Source organism: Osmerus mordax, chromosome 22 (assembly GCF_038355195.1).
Source record: "Osmerus mordax isolate fOsmMor3 chromosome 22, fOsmMor3.pri, whole genome shotgun sequence".
NCBI classification, from domain to species: domain Eukaryota; kingdom Metazoa; phylum Chordata; class Actinopteri; order Osmeriformes; family Osmeridae; genus Osmerus; species Osmerus mordax.
The window spans coordinates 10457854-10473779 of NC_090071.1; the positions used below are offsets into that span (position 1 = coordinate 10457854).

The following is a 15926-nucleotide window of genomic DNA, read 5'->3' on the forward strand; positions in this document are numbered from 1 at the left end:
TACCTCATTTGTTTCCGTGCACAGTTGCCATCATGACCTACAGCATATGGAGTGGACAGATTCCCATTGGATTTGCTCCCTATCATATTTTGCTGCTCTGTTCCTGGTGAACCTGAGGCGAAAGAATATTGATTTCTGGGGTTCGATGGGGAAGGAAAGACCTTTCTGATGTGTCCTTATTCCAAGCTGCATTTTCAGCCGTGGTGAAATATTCCCCCTGGAAAGATACCCTCGAACCAGGAAAGCTACCTCGGCTCATGAGATTTCCTGTGACCCAGTTGCTGGGAACTTTTAAAGGGGATTTACATGACTATTAATAATGATGGCCCCTGCGCCATAATTGGGATATAGGCCTTACGTTTTGCCATGGACGTTTTTGAGCAGCCAATCAGAGTGGGATTTACATGTATGCAGTGGGTCCTCTCTTCTTAAGAGGGGATATCTGTTGCTGTAAACCGAGACTTTCGCAACGCTCATGCAGAGAGATGCCTGTTGTGGAATGCCAATGAACCTTGCAGTCACGACCACAACATCCAACCTCTGTGCATTTGGGTCTGGTAAGCACCGTCAATTCATCTTATTTTGTCCAGGGAGACGGTTGGTGTTGATGTCTTGCATGCGTTATATACGGCCTTGGTAACAACATTTTTGGACGTCATCAATAAGCGTGTCCGAGCAAGTTAGATCTTTCCCTCTGGCAAAGTCTCACGAGTTGAGCCGCCATCTATCAGAGCTGAGGGAAGTTCACCAAGCCCTAATTACCCAGCATGCCCCACAGCGTGCCCAAACATGCCACACATTATCGTGATCCTAAAACGTATCTCTCCATGTCAGGCCTGAATTGGCTCTCGCAAGGTCTTTTATCAGTCGTGTTAGTTTTCATCCGCCAAGACATTTTGATGTCAGCGGCTATTAAAAAGACCTCGTGCGCACACTGCCGTTTGTTTGTTTGTTTTATGTGGTCCTTCAGATGGTTTATTTATTGGAATGAAGCGTTCAGATGAGATGTGATGAAGAGTCTCTAAATGTTTTATTGCTTCGTGAGCCTGTCTTGGTGAGTAAACAGTATCTTAGAACCAAAATACACTATCTAATATAATCTATTGTGGCCTCCTCAGGGCCACATTTTCTTCACATAGCTGTGTGGGTGAGGGATCTGTATAGCCACTGTGTGTGTGCGTGTGCGTGTGTGTGTGTGTAGGGGGTTGTGCAGTGATCAGACAGACCACAGGACTGATGGGGTTGTTTTTTGATGCAGCATCGAGAGTTTGCGACGGCTCACGATGGGTCATTGGAGCGTGCATTTACAGAGATGCTAGACAGAATCTTGTCAGCCCCCCCCCACACACACACACACACACTGACACAAAATGTCACACATCACAACGAGCGTACTCTGAATGGCGGGGGTAATTGGCTGACAAATGAGTGGCAGGTTGTTTTTTGGAGCAGTGTATCTTGATTTACAGCGCATGTTTAATGAGATTGATGGTCTTATCGAGCCAGCATACTGTACTGTGCTGTAGGAACGCACTCAGTGTGTGTAGAACAACAGAGGGGGGTTACAGAGAATAAAAAGACTGCCTAAAGGGACAGATTTCTAGAGTTGGGAGAGGAGGCTCATTAACTGGAGAGTGTCCACGGTTGGGTCTAGTTTTGCTTACATGTAGAATTCTACAAAGAGTTGACAACATTGACTGTGCGACTTCAGCACATACTTTTTCCGACCCAAATCCTACGTGGGCTTCAAAATCAGCTGGGGGGGATTTCATGTCACAGCACAAAAACTGGCAAGCCCTGAGATCTGAGTCCAACAAAGAATTTGAGGGTTTGGATTGCAGCCCCAGTTTAGGTATGACTCAGAACTTAACCACGTGTGTCTGTTATAGTGCACCGTTCAGGCTCAGCTGCACAACGAATCAGATGGGCGGGCATTTGGTTTCCACAAGGGGGCATTTTGTATATAGCTCTCTTATGGAAACTTGTATAGCTAAAATAATACGAGGGGGGGGGGGGGGGGGGGCACGTAATTCCATTTGGAGGGCAGTGCCCGTCAATGCCCCCCCTTGGAGCAGACCACTTAGTCTGTAGTAGTTGACTGGCTGCACAGCTTACGCCTATGGAATGGAGATAAAACTGCACTAGTCTTTCCTTTTCCTAATTGTCTGCAAGGCCAGACAGTTTCCCGATGACTCAACAATCATTACCAGGAAGTACATCCTGATGAGAGAACCTTAAAGGCAGAGTGGACCCAGAGCACATGGCTCACACCCTGACACGAGCCTGGAGCCGTCACACTGGAGCCTGTTCCTCCAGCCCTCACCAAACCAAACAGAAACACGACATCGCTCTTCAAACAGCCCACGTTCTCGTCTAGCTACGGTGCAACCTATTCGCCAACTCTCATGCAAATTTCAGCATGGGCACAGGGCAGGCATCCGAGGGTTAAAGGATTCTCTCTGCTCTATTGCTCTGCGCGAGCCGCTTCTCTTCCCCTCTCACTCCGTAGTTAGAGGCTTTTTGTCGAAACAGCCGTCCTCCCTGCTCCTTATTGCCTCGTTTCACCTCCAGCCAAGGCGACCTCCCTCCATCACTCTCTCGCTCGACAATTACCCAGCACCACCTGAGGGGACAATCTACCTACACCTAACCCTTCCCCTGATTGCCTGATCCCTCAATGTCTGCCCCATCCTCTGGGACAAACGTTTTCTCCTCTTCAGAGGAGAGTGCTGGATTGGCCTTGGAAATGTATATCTTTTGTTTTAAATGGGGGGGTTGAATTGCTCAGTATATTGAATTCAGAAGCTAAATCAGGATGTGACAGATTTTCTTTTTGTTGCTGTGACCATCCCACATCTACCCAACTGATCCAAGCAGGCGATGCAGATACACAGTGTTTTCAAATGTCATTCTTCAAACAAGATTGAAGGATGGCTGACATCTATTGCTGTATACAATGTATGTGGAGTGGGTGCCATTTTGTGACAAGAAAGTAAAAGGTCTTGGGGGGGGGAAAAAGGAAAGCATCCAGGGTCTTTTATCTTCTATGTTTACTATCTACTGTTGTATCTGAAACTCAATCTAAAAGGTCAACTGAGCATGGATATCATTATGGTCAAGTAATTACTGTACTTTTTCCCAAAGATTAATTACCCTTGTCCATTTCACTGAGAGAAAGAGTAAGGTTCCTTGTGGTGATTAAAGACACGTCTGTTGTTCCTGTTTGGTGACTTTCACCCATTTGGCTTGACGAGGCAGAGGATCTCTGTATCACTCGATAATATGAAGAGATGGGGGGGGGAAGTTGTCTCTCTCCATCTCTCGCTCTCTCTCCATCTCTTTTTCTATCTCTCTCTCTTTCCCTCTCACTCTTTCTCTCTCTCTCTCTCTCTCTCTCTCTCTCTCTCTCTCTCTCTCTCTCTCTCTCTCTCTCTCTCTCTCTCTCTCTCTCTCTCTCTCTCTCTCTCTTCTCTCTCTCTCTCTCTTTCTACCTCTCTCTCTCTCTTTCTATCTCTCTCTCTTTCTATCTCTCTCTCTCTCTCTCCCCCTCTCTCCAGCCCACCACAGTTTTTTGCCCGAAGACTGTAAATCAATGAGGGGCATTTTACTACACGATACTCGTGGTGGTGAATGCAGTACTTTCATTTGTGGTTGGCAGATGATATTTGTCAGTCTGGTGTTTTGACTCCATACCAATGATCTGACATGCTGTCTATTTGTCTATTTGTCAGACAAGAACTGCCCGTGATATGTGCCAGAGTCGTCATTTGGTCACCATCCAATCTGCACTGCTGATGAGTAATGAGTGGTGAACATTGTGCTCTCATGCATGGCACAGAACACCATAGGTGATGGGAGGAAATCGAACTTACACACCCTCTCTCTTCAGGGCCTTCTGGGGGATCTCCATTCCGACTTCCGGGAGGTTCCACTCTAATGGATCAATCCATATCTGTTGAAACCTAAAGAAGGTCATGAATCAGTTGTAATGTGAACTTTGGGGCAGTAAGTCACAATGACATGTTTGGAGTTTGGAACCAACTCGTCCTCCCCTGTAATAAAAAGAACTGGATTTACAGTACATGAAGTATTTACATGAAGTAATGGGTTAACGTAAAGGGTTTCTGGTTGCGATCACTGTGTCCGAAAACACTGTGTGTGAACTTGAATCAAGGCAGTAGCCATGGAGTCAACATTGGGGGGGACAAATTCAATCTCTTATGATAATTTCGGACAGCCTGCGTGGTAGCCTGTCGTAGCGTAGCACATTTATATTTGTATTTATATTTTGATATCAATATATTGGGGGGGGGGGGACAGACATTTTGACCAGATTTGAATATTGGGGGAGATGTGTCCCCCCCAATATATATTATGAGTACAGCCTTGACTTGAATATTCTCACGTCAGATAACACTGGGAATGCATTCCAAAGGTCCAGGTTAAGAGATGTATAATTTGTCCTGTGAGAGACGTGGGCAGAGTACTTGAGTAATGGAGCGGGTCTGACACGCCGGTGTCTACCTTCCAGCAAAATAGATTAGGCTAGACTGTAGTCAGGAAGGATCGGAAGACATAAGCGATTTCATTTCAGATAAGGATACAGCTGTGTCTAGGTAGGGCATAATGGATAGAATGCATCAAGAGCAGAGACTGAGAGACACTTAGAAAATTGTGTGCAGAAACTTTTTCACAGACCAGACAGCATGGGCTCCCTGGGTTTATGATAGTAGGCCAATTGCATTTTTACAGTGAAACAAGGCCAACATATGTCTAGAACATCAATTATCCAACACTGGACCGAAGGAGAGGAGAATGTGCAGCCCAGCTCACGTGCAAAGTGTGTGTGTGCGCGTGTGGGAGAAGAGAACAAGATTAAACTGAAGCCCGTCAGTGGTGCTGGTGAAGTGACCCACCAGTCACCCCAACCTCAATGCTGCCATATGACAAATGCCGGCGACAACACGTCGAACATTATCCCTTTCAAGCCTCTCACAGAAGTCTTCCAGAGACATGAAATGTCAGCTGGCTTGCTGCTAAACAGCAACGACTGCCACTCAGAGAGACATTAGCATAATAGTGGAGCTCAAAATACATCTGGAGGAAGTACAGAGGATGGCCAGCACACCTCCCACCCACCTGCCAGCATAATAGAGTTGCCTGGAGAGCTTGAAAGCTTTTAGGGTTGAGAAAACAGAGTTGTGCAGAGTCGCAGTGCCTAGTCGCCGAACCCAGTTCCGACCGGTTTTGGGGACGACAGCTTCCCTGGAGGGACAGATGAATAGCGCTCAGAGGTAATTGGGCTGAGTGGGCCTAAGTCGAACACCGCCATTTACCGCCTCCCACAGCAAAGCGAGACTGAATCGGAAGCCTCAAGGTTGTGCAGGAGAGATTTTTCACCCTCACGTCCATGATTGCTATAAATGTGCGAGCAAGAAGGAGGTGTGTGTGTGTGGGTGAGGAGAGGAGAGGGGGGGGGATTTTTCATTCCCATGCGGCCCTAAATGCAAAAACACAACTTGTTTGTAGACCTGACACTAATTTAACATTTCCCTCTGGAAGGGCCATGCTACATCAATCAGATAAAAACTGCTCAATCGTCTGGATCGTATTAGTAAACAGTGATGGTGTCTTGATTCTGTGTCAAGCTGACAGTAGGATTGGAGCTGAAACCAGGCCAGAAACCCCATTTGCAACTTCCACAGTGTGAAGCTCGTTGACGGCTTTCCGTCGTGCATTTTTGATTAGAAGTGTTGAAGAACTCGGCGAATCCAAGTGTGCACGGCGGAAAATTAATGCCATGTTTTCCTCTCCCTCTCTCTTCTTCACTCGCCCCTCCTCAGCCTCCCCCGGCTTTATAAATCCCTCTTTTGAATTTCCTCTCTGAAACTTGGAGATGTATAGTAATGAGGTCTGCTGTGTTCAGCTGAACAATATTAGGATTCCGGTTCCTCTGCCTGTTATTCTGTTAGGCTTTACATATTGAATCCACTGAACTACAGAGCTATAATATAGTGTATTTAATAATATTATTGTTGGATCAGAAAGGGCTCACATATTTTGCCGTTTGACACCACAGTGCTCCCTCACATAACTTGTATTGTGTAGGTACATTGATTTCCTGACTACAGTAGGTAAATATCTCGTATTAGTACCAGTCAGGCGCCAGTCACAAATAGTCTCAAAGTAAACCTTGATGGTAAACACTGATGAACCATCTGATACCTTCCTGTGGCAGATGGCAGATAGCAGGTTTCCTGCGGAAATAATGCGTCATTGTACTTCAACCTTTCTGTACAAATAACAAAGGGCTCATTCTATTGTGCTCTATTCTATGATTATCCTCACATCCATCCATCATGATGGACAGGTACATTTGAAACATTATGATAAGCCAGGGCTCCAGACTAACTTTTTCCCTTGGTTGCACTGGTGCGCCTAACTTTTTTATTTAGGTGCACCAGCACAAAATTTAGGTGCACCCAAATTTTTCCTTGCGTCGCCACAATTTCAAGGTCACCTTTTTATCACGCTAGGGAGTCAGGTGGCTGAGCAGTGAAGGAATCGGGCTAGTAATCCGAAGGTTGCCAGTTGAATTCCCGGTCATGCCAACTGACGTTGTGTCCTTGGGCGAGGCACTTCACCCTGCTTGCCTCGGGGGAATGTCCCTGTATTTACTGTAAGTCGCTCTGGATAAGAGCGTCTGCTAAATGACTAAATGTAAATGTAAATATACATTCATATATATTATGTAAATTACCTTAAACAAGAATAAGGTGTAGGTAAATATTGGTTTTATTTGACGCACAATTAAACTGTATATAAAAATATTTTAAGTGCTTCACTGAGCTGCCAAACTAAAACATTGCAAGCAAAATAAAACATTTGAAAATAGAAAGTGCTACTGTTTAAAAGTGCTTCCCTGAACTGACACCTAACATTTCATGGCTCAAAGTCTTATAGCGGGTCCCCCCCTTGCTGTCGCATGCCCTTCAGATGGCTAACACCTGTAATTTGGCTTTCTTGCCCTTTGGCCTTGGCTAAACCAGCTTGCCACACTCTCCCTAGCATCAACATCCTAGCTCCATGGGTTAGCTCCATGGCCCAGCTCCGTAACTCAGGGGTGGGCAATTAATTTTGACAAGGTGCCACATGCTACTGGTTATCAGAAGAATAAGGATATTCTGTGAATATTTATATAAATATTTTACATGTTGGTCAACTAGGAAAAGACTATCGAAGTAACAGTAAAAACTAAAATAATCATTACATCAGTGTTTCATTTTCTAGTTAATCTTCACCAACACTGAAAAGTTGTTTTGCAGTATGTTAAAGATATGCAATTGATCAACTTTATACAAAAAGCAATACTTTTTTGCAGTTCATTTTGTTATGTGAGAGGAATCCAGTGGGCTTGAACAAGTGCATCGAAATCTGGCTGAATGTCTGAGGTGGATATGCAAAGGACAGCTGACAGGTGATGATCCGAGTGTGCAATTTAACTAGCAAACCATCAGCCCGCGCCCACTGAATCTGTCAAATTCTTATGTCCGCGTTCGTTTTTTTCTTGAGTCCCTTAGTGCCGATTCAATTTGTAATCCTTCAACACAGCGACCTGTTCTCCAAAACTAAGAACACAGCTTTGACTTTGACTTCAGTAAACAGATACTTAGAAGTCCATGTCTTGTTAAAAACTCTACATTCTGTATCAACCTTTCCTTTTTCATTTTCGAGGGCTAACCACCTAACTCTCCTGTCGGTGAGGTTGCGCAAGCGCACATATGTAAATTGCCTGATCACAAGTGTTTCAGGACTACATATTTACAACCGCTCAACACATTTATTTATTTTAAATTTTTGGGCCGGATTGGAACAGCCTGTGGGCCGGTTGTGGCCCGCGGGCCGTACAATGCCCAGGTCTGCCATAACTGATTCTCTGGTGCTCAGGTCGTAATTTCAATCACACAGCACGGAGCAGTGTAGGCCTACAGGAATATCTGGACCACAGACAATCAGAGGCAAAGACCCGCCCCATCTCTGTCTCTGATTAGTTTAGACCACGATATGATCCAACCATGAGTGCGAGTTCCGTCAAAGAAGAAACAAACGCTTCGTTCCTGGAGAGGCAGCGGATGCGAGGAGGTTAGGTGCACCGGTGCGACCTAGTAAAAATTGTAGTCGCACCCGTACAAATTTTGGTCGCATATGCAACCAAATTGGTCGCACTCTAGAGCCCTGTAAGCACTCATAGCCTCTAGCCATTCATAAAGCCCTTAAAGAAGTATAAGAGGTTTCCTCTAGGCTGAACATTTATGTCAGTCCGTCCCTGTCTAAATGGAGGAAGAAACAGTCGGGCGGGGAGAATGGTTGGCTACCATGACAAAGACTGTGAACATCACACCTCCAGCCAGGACTATGAAATACTGAATCCTCATGACTGCTCTAACGAGGAGAGAGGACACCCCAGCCCTGTCACATGACTGCTGCCGGAGAGAGACTTTCATTTCACACAGAGCCCATCTGGAAATGGGTTTTCTCCTCCAGGAGCATCATTCAATAGAAATTAAATCTCTTTTTGTCTTCAGTGTTCTGTTATTCATGAGACACTTTTTTGAAGATGAAAGTAGGCCTACTCCGAAATGACAATTTCATGCAACGCTGTTCTAAGTTTCTTTTCTCACATATCAGCTTCATCATTTTATATACCGTATCATAACCTTGTTCTACCATTTCTGTTCGTATGACACAGTAGCTATGTAGCAACAGTAGCCTATGATGTTATACCTCAAAGTAGAAAACTAATTGAATTCTCAAACCCATCAAAAAGGTCAATTTCCTCTAAGGACAACATTTATGTCAATGGTGAACTTACCATTTGTCCTTGCTACATTGAAGTGATGTTGTCTCCTCTCCTCATTAGGTAGGTTTTGGTTTTCCCCATGGCTGAGAGAGAGCTTGAAAGACCAGATTCATAAGTATTTGTTATTACACGCTAAAATCACACACACACACACACACACAATCAAATGATCTTCAGGTAGCAAAAACTATCATTCAAACCCCTTTTCCAGATCGATTAATGGTGAGCATTGTACCAAATGGTGAGGAGAAGGAGAAAATACGTCATATTATTATTAAGTGTTGATTTGCAGCTTCAGTTGCAGTTTCTAAAGTGTTTGGATAAACCAGAATTGGAAATTGCAGAGAACTGTACACGCAGACTTATAGGGTGTGTGGAGTGCTGGTGATTACAGCTCAGTTCATTCAGATTCCAGACCAAAAACCAGTACATTCAGGCCACTGTGAAACACACACACACACACACATTTCCTACATCCCCAAAGTTGTCATGGAAACAACCTCGTTCCGGCTGGCACCAAGCTTGAGGGTTGGCACTTTCAGGGTTTAAACCAAACAAAGCTAGGGGGCTGGGCCCAAGATGACGCCACATGGAATGTCCCTTAGTCCCCCCAGAGGAAACGGCTCTTTGCAGGGCGGGACATCAACCAGAAGGCTTGTCATACACGCTACCTTTGTATTAGCGGTTTCTGAAACATCGTCTGTGAGGACACGTCCTGTACTGTACACCACGAGTGTGTAATGTGCCTCATGCAGATACAGATACAGCAGTTATGCGGTTGTACTGGCTAAGCTACGCTAAAATGGATAGAATCAGCCATATCCTGTTCCATCTTCCATCAGTGCTCTGCTCCTTGATAAACGGCTCACCCCCAGGGCAGAGGGGATGGGGGGTTGACAGGGGGTGGACACTGTAGGCAGCATACCGGTCTGAGCTGGTTCCAGGACTGTTTGGTGTGGGTCATTAGTAACTTTGATCCCAACATCAGATTACCAGCTTGTGGGTTTGGGTAACCCAAAACACTTCTTGTTTGTGTGCCCTGGCATACTTTACCAATGATTGGCCCTGTTGTGAAACCAGGAATAAGGACAAGGGAAGGTGAACCTTGAGTGCATGGAGAATAGACACAAAGGGTCTGTTCACAGAAACAACAAATTCGCACTTGGCAGGTAAAAAGCTTTCTGTTGACTCATTGTCAATACTGAGTACGATGATGTGTTCTGTGAACAAAGGGCCGCAAACAGTTTCACACAACTCGATTGCGAAATGTAGATTATGCAACATACAATAAGGAGACAATACTTTAAAATTATGATAGGCTTTTTATATGATGCTCACCACTGCCATGGTTTTGTCTGTGCAAATAAAGGTTTACATAGGGATTTCCTATACTGAATATATTTACTTTCGATATGTTTTTGGATTAACTATTGACTCTGTAAAAAATATAATCTTGTAACTACACGTTTAGTTATGCCCCGCCTACCTCACGTTCTCTGAACATTGAGCCGAGTTAACAGTAGTACAGTCGACGTCGTCTGTATTGCGTTGTATCTGGCCAACTGCGATTACTGGATACTGCTGGTGTTACCCCTCATTGAAGACGGAGCGAAAGCATGTGTTCTCCGGAATTACACCTCGGTTGTAAATCTAAGACATGTAGCGCAGATTCTGTTTGTCTGGGAACGCAGTTGGGATTTGATCAGGTAAGATATTTGAGCATCCCGCTGATCTGGGATCTTTTGAAATGATAATTTCAAAAAGAAGACGGCGATTTATAAAGGAGAATGAGCAAAATGGATTCAAAGTGTGGATAACTGGGCAATGATAATTGTTACAGTGTTATTCATTCGAAAATGCATTGCAGACTGTTATGATCTTTGACAGCAGTTTGAAGGTTCATCGAACCTGTAGTACGGGACTATTCATCTTTATCATCATTGTTCATTCTTTCTTGAAGACAAGAGAACAATTGGTCAGTTTATCAATGTGAAATGTCAATAAGATTGCCATAATGCCACGTTTTACATGGGTCTAATTGCTCCTTCTGGGGGATTATTATAATTGCCATGTGTGAGGCACAGTCCCACCTCATCAATACGGATTGACATGCTGTACATTTTCCAGGGACAGAACGCACAACACAAGTACCTTAATCTATTCGCTGGAGATGATTAATATCTGGTCCAAATTCAAATGTTTTCTACACATTCTATACAGAATGATTTGTTTATTTTACCATACCTTAGTTGGCCGATATTAAAGATGACTATAGGCTATGTTATTGTCTGTAAGCAGTTTTTCACCGTCAGAAATGAAAATCCTTGTAGCGTAGCATGAGGCAGGTGTGCTGAATTGTGCTGGTGAGAAATGTACCAAAGGAAGCCCACAAAGAAACTAAGTGAAAGTAAGTTCCCTTGACCTGCACAGTTTCAATCAGGCAAGACATTTTTAAAAGTTGACTTCATGTTGATGTGGTTGATGAACTCAAACGTCAAGAGATGTCGTTTTTGTCTGCCATGACAGATCTTATGTATTTACTCATCAGGTGGAGTGCTTGATCACATCCCCAAAAGGAACATTGTGTAAAATAAACAAATCCGCCAGAGGAAGTAACCAGACATAACTGAAGAAAAGATTACAGAGGTGCCTCACACAGATGGTTAGTTTAGAATGTCAAGTAACTCTGAATGGGGTCTTAATGAGTATTCATAGATTTGGAAACATATTCAAATGAGCTGTAGAGGTTCCTACTCCAATCGGATGTTAAGAGGTTACGAGTGTGCAGAGCTCCACTGGCACAGGATGGCACAAACTGTAAGCTGTCAAGCTCATTCTCAGTGGCCTTAGTCGGTTTTCATTGAAGAATAATGATAGTGTTCATGGCCTTTAAATACAGGTTAACAATGCACTAAACCATAGCTTGTTCGTTATACCTCTTGGTCCAGCAATGTCCTTTATCTAGAGAGTCAATGTGACCTGGAAGTACTAATGAGAACCTTACTTCCTACTCCCTTCAACCAATGGTCTAGACCTTTCTTGGTCTGTACCTAGCAGGAATGGATGCTAGCTAGATATATCTCAAGGTTTTGGTAAGCAAAAGGCATACTTACTTACCATCCAGTGTTCTTAGGTCTGGAAACACAAATGTCTTCTAGACTAGACACCCTGAAGGAGAATGTGTTTTGTTTCTCCTTTTAAACAGAATGAAAACATACTGTTTTAGGTATCTGGTGGTAGACCTCTACCTCCAGCCAGGAACAACTGTCTCGGTATCTGTCTGTTTCCCTCTCAGGTTGGTGACTGGTAGACATGTGATGACAGGTGGACAGGTGTGAGTGCCATGCCCCCCCCCCCCCCCTCTTCTCTTGTCATTCCTTCTTCAGCGCCTCCTTGTCAAACGGTCACACATGAACACTTCCGTTCGGTGGCAGTGTGCGTTCACTGACGTTCGACCCCCATTGTGCACGTACCAAGTCTGCTAGAAAAATGAGTCTCAAAATATTTGTACAGTTTAACTATTCATCCAATTTAGGAGCTATGTACCCAGCACTTTCTGTGAGAGACATTTTTACTTGCAACTTGCAAGAGACCTCAGTTACAATCTCCTTACATTCCATCACAGGCATAGAGGAGAACAGAATGTTACTCTCCTCCCCAGAGAGTTAGTTAGCAGAGAGAGCTGTCTGATAATGTCAACTTGGAACAGGCAATGAGTCTGCCCCATTGGTGACTGTTGCTTAGATACCTTCAAACAGCCAACACAGTGAGAGACTCATTGTTGTTTGTTAGTAAAGAAGGATAGTCTACTAAAATGTTACATCATTTAATTTTTAATTTTCAAGTCAAAACATAGCCATAAACTTGAAGAAACAGGTGTTGCTAGAGGTTGTAAAACATAATGTAACCCGGACTGTGTAAATGAATCATGTTCTTGTGACAATGCTGTACATTTTGGATTGGTCCTCCAGTTGGCTCTACCTATTAAACTTTGACCTAACCGGCATAAAGCAAATTATTTTGAGGTAAACATTGTCATTCCTATCTTTGTCTGAGGAAAGAATTAGGACACACTCACTGAAGTTGGCCACCAGTATTCAACACAAAACTTACAAACCTGCTTTCAAAACTCAGTAAGTGACAAGCTTTTCACCCCATTTGTGTCCTGTCTATTTCTGCTACTTGGACGCATAATCTTGGCTAACGTCTGTGAAGTCTGTGGTATCAACAGCAATCAGGAAACAGAGACTAAAGGTCATCCAGTTTAGCAAAGCTGAACATTTTTGTTGCAGCAAAACATTGATAATCATCTTTCCCATATTACTGCAATACTCGTTAGATTGGTCAATGGTCAAGGTTATAAAGGATAACAAAATGATAATAGATTGTTTTGGTCCTTGGATATGTAGCCTAAATATTTAAAGCTTTTAGTTTGTTAGCCTGACTGATCACTATTAATTTACATTTAACAAAAACAAACAGCATGAATGAATAACTTGTGCTTTCAGTGAAGTTGTCTTACCAATTAGATATAGCACATGTTGTTGCAAGTCTCACCTTAACCCATGAGGAGGACTCATGTGATTCTGAATGTTTACATTACATTTATAAGTTGCTTATCAGGATACACGATACTGCCCTTTCTCTGTGTGCCAGTTTCACAACCAAGGAAACATGCCAAATGTAAATAAATGTAAATGTAAACAGCATCAGACAATAGTGTTTGCTTTCTCCTTAAAAAAAAACCTAACTGTTTCCTGTATGTTTGCTGTTTGGCAGTGCTGACGTCGTTTGACCATCCGACCTCCAGTTCACCCTGCCTTCCATGCTAAGAGCTTAGTCATATCCGTGGAGCATATAAGTGTGTGCAATTACATGCAGGGGCGGGTTTCTAAGTAGCCATTTACCCATGTGAGGAGGGATAATGGAGCTGACAGTGCCTGGCAGGATGTGTCATGGAAGATGGAGGATAGTGTTTAGCCAGCAGAAAGAAGACCGGGGGTACGGCCCCCTCTGTGGCCGACCCCGTGCTGTCTTTTTGGAGTGTGTGCCCGCGCGCCAGTGTGTGTGTGTCTTACATTTACATTTAGTCATTTAGCAGACGCTCTTATCCAGAGCGACTTACAGTAAGTACAGGGACATTCTCCCTGAGGCAAGTAGGGTGAAGTGCCTTGCCCAAGGACACAACTTCAGTTGGCATGACCGGGAATCGAACTGGCAACCTTCGGATTACTAGCCCGATTCCTTCACCGCTCAGCCACCTGACTCCCTGTGTCTTGCCACTGTCCTCGACCGTGTCTCTCTTGCCAAGCCCGATGGGGCCCGTTGTGAGACCAGCTGTTGTATCAAGAGGGGCAGTGGAGTCCAGCGGACCGGAGCTGCAGATATCCATCAGCTGAATAATACCTCCTCTGTCTGTGGACTCAGCAGGATGGGCTGGAGGAAACGGGCTCGTCTTATTGCACTTGTTTGCCTTCCCCTCGACCCCTCTTCGTCCTCTGTATATCTCGTTCTCTCTTTCTGTGTTTCTTTTTCTCGCTCGCTCTCTTTCTCGAGCATTCTTAAAGGAATATGGGAAATTGAAGTGTTCGTGCAGTGTCATGTGTACGGAATGGACTGTGTTGAACGGGTCGTGTGTGCGTCCACAGCTTTTAGGCCGGCGATTAGCACAGCAATGACGCGGTCCGGACACCCATACATTGGGAGGTATTTAAGCAGTCAAAGTGAGACCAGAGGTGCAGAGCTTCTGGGGAAAGGTCAACTCCACCTGATTAGAGACAGATGTTTGACCCCTGTCCTGGGTGTCCTGAGCACAGGGTTTTTCCGTGGAAGGAAAGAGTCACTCAGAGCCTGCACATTTCCTAAGTCTACAGTACGTCAAGGGCTTTTCAGCTTCCTCTTACTTCTCACGAGCCGTTTTCGTTTCAACCTTGAGAATATAAAATATAGAAACAATGGCTTTTCAAATGCGCTCGCATGCTTTTGAACGAGTTGGAGCCCAACAGTCAAACAAAGCCTTGTCTCTCTCCCTAGATCTGTCTTTACCCGATGGAATTCCATTGTAACGTATCTTCATTTCTCGTTCTCTCCCTCTTCCTTTCAGTGTCTCTGTCTCCCCTCTTCCTCCTTTGTGCCCCAAGGACAGTGTGCAGCGATTTCCTGGCAGATACAGATGATTATTTCTGTTTAACCTTCCGTGTCATTCACGCTGGCGCAAAGCACCGGCTCGCTAGAAGAGATGAAAGGTTCTTTGAAGCCGTGCTTTGTGTGTGTAAAAGCCCTGAGAGAACCCTGGTGGGCTCCAGAACAGAGCTGTGAGGGAGAAGGGCTCAGGTTCTCACTGCAGTGCATCTCAGGCCTGTTGTTCAACCTCATAATGACTTCCCCTAGGCAGTAGACGAGCCAAAACGTAAGCCTCGGTCATTTTTGGATCCATGTGTCACTGCCCTTTCTCGACTCGGTTCTGTTTCTCCTCTTGGTCCCATCCCTCTCCCCTGACTTGTTGGTATTCAAGTGAACGACCCGCCAACGACTTGCAAACAGTGGGCCTTTTTCTGCTACTTGGAAAATGTCCGTAAAGTATGTAAAACTTTGACATAAAGATGTATTGAGTTACATACATTGTAGATTGAACACAAAGACGCTGTATGGATCTGTTTGACTAGAGAATTCTCACCAACAATGGGAGCAGGCCACATTTCCAACTTCCTTCATTGGACTTCCCATGTCTCATGACCCAGACCAACCGACCTTTTTACCGAAGCATTTAAGTAATTTTATCTCAAAAGGGTTTTCCTACTTTTAAAGTTGTTTTCTCTCTTAAACAGAGATCTTATTGGGATTTTTATTTTTGTTTGAATTGTTTATCACTTGTATTATTGTTTTTATTGATTTTATGTAAAGCACCTTGAGCTACAATTCTTGTATGAAATGTGCTATATAAATAAAGTCTTACTTACTTACTTACTATCAGACAACTCAATCATCCACCAGACAAGATAAGCCATGCACGTGACTGTTGTGGAGGCCAGCAGCCCGGAGAGACAAGCAGGGATGAGAACATTGG

At 44.2% G+C, this 15926-nt stretch overlaps 1 protein-coding gene across 3 annotated transcripts in view; it reads left to right on the forward strand.

The window, feature by feature from the left end:
- Positions 1-952: 952 nt before the first annotated feature.
- The window catches only part of st6gal2b (ST6 beta-galactosamide alpha-2,6-sialyltranferase 2b), a 29449-nt gene continuing 14475 nt past the window's right edge, over positions 953-15926 (forward strand). For 2 of the 3 annotated variants that reach the window (XM_067260664.1, XM_067260667.1), the window contains exon 1: positions 10421-10566. The gene's annotated coding sequence lies outside the window, so the exon portion shown is untranslated. Of the gene's footprint in view, positions 1055-10420; positions 10567-15926 lie in introns of those variants that run through there. The other variant, XM_067260666.1, reaches the window with a different exon arrangement.